Here is a 1,579-nt window from a genome sequence, read left to right as displayed (position 1 = left end):
GTGAGAAATCAGCGTTTGCTGAATTCGCCCTCAGCGAGCCTTCTCTTTGACTTCCTCCACGTGTTTGCCTTTTATTTCCTCCCCCTTTCTCCATCTAACACACAGTTAGAATTAAAACACGGCATCGCGGAAGCTGTAGAAATTTACAGTGTTGTAAATATTGTGTTTTTAAAAAAAAAAAAAAAGCAGACAGACTTTATTGGTGGCCGCATTCCATTTGGTCAACAATCAGGAAACGAGGGGGTGAATGAGTAGAGAAGTGAAACCCTGCCTGAAACCTGCTAATAACTGTAACAATGATCCAACAAATAGAGAAGTAGAAAGAAATAACTGTAATGTTCAAATGTCGAATTACTCCATGTTGTTAATATTCCTCTAACTTAGCAACTGTACCCAAACGTCATCACCCATGCGGTACAGTGCCGTATAATGCGCACTCGTGTGAGCTTCAACTATGGGAAACTATTCATGGCTGAGGAATGCAGAGGATCCTGCGTGTTCAGGTGTTTCAGCTGCAGACAGGGAAATCAGGGCAGCGAGCCCCAGGGTATACAAGCCCGCCTGCACCTCTCCAGGTTACTGCAAATGGTTATCAATCAGTCAGCCATTCCTTATTACAGACTCGGTGGTGGAGATGTTAAAAGAAGAGTCGCATATAATAAAAGCACAGGAAGAAAGACGCATTCATATGTAAAAGTCACCTTCCTACACAAAAGTGTGCAGTGTCTCCACGGCTCAGTTTGTAACATGTGGCACTAAATCTTAAACTTGATAACCTCACAATTAAAGAACAGCCTGGAAATAAAATGATTAAAACTGCTTTAACTTCTGCAGCTGCAAACATTTAACTAGCACCGAACCACCTCAGTCAGTCTCTTTAGTAAAATTGTCATTAGAAGCATCATACTTGAAGTCTTTGGAAACTTGCGCATATACTCTGTTGGTGCATCCGGTTAGCTTTAACTCACAGACACAAAGATCCTTATGAAACACTTCAAAACAGGGAAATCTGAGACGTCTCCTTTTGTTCTACAAATCATGACAATACCTTTACAGGTATTTTATGTAGTATCAGCTTGCACACAATAAACAGTCTGCATACATAATATGGTTCACTGGAATATTACTGATGTGGTTTGATAGGATTTCTTTTTGCTGAAATGATTTGCAGCAGCAGAACATCTGCACGCCTCGACTTGATGCCTGCATGTTCCTCCTCATCTGTTTTTGTCTGTGTCTGTGTGACTCAGCTAAAGTGAGAAGTATTTATCACTTTCTGTGGACAGAAGGTCTTCGTGAATATTCATACGCTCGTGATTTGTGCATCATCGGTCCTTCCTCCCCACTGTGTTACACGCAAAAGCAGCTCTGCGAGAACAAGAGGCGACACGTTTAATGCATCTCCCCTGTCCTGTTGTGTTCATGTTAACTCTTAATCAGCGCACTGGAATATCAATTAAAGTTGATTATTTATGATGCGCCTAATGAAGTTCTGCCAATTTAAGCTTGGTGTTGTGGCTCCGCAAGTGGAGCACTCACCGCCTCCTCGCGGGGCTGCATTAATCATTCCCGCGCTTCC

General features: G+C 42.3%; 1 protein-coding gene across 1 annotated transcript in view; it reads left to right on the top strand.

The window, feature by feature from the left end:
- LOC100695245 (sodium/potassium/calcium exchanger 3) overlaps nucleotides 1-1,579 on the top strand; it is a 60,732-nt gene that overhangs the window by 523 nt on the left and 58,630 nt on the right. The window lies entirely within an intron of this gene.

This window comes from Oreochromis niloticus, linkage group LG6 (genome assembly GCF_001858045.2).
Source record: "Oreochromis niloticus isolate F11D_XX linkage group LG6, O_niloticus_UMD_NMBU, whole genome shotgun sequence".
Classification (NCBI taxonomy): Eukaryota; Metazoa; Chordata; class Actinopteri; order Cichliformes; family Cichlidae; genus Oreochromis; species Oreochromis niloticus.
The sequence above is the reverse complement of the archived record's forward strand: the minus strand, read 5'-3'. Positions and strand labels throughout refer to the sequence as shown.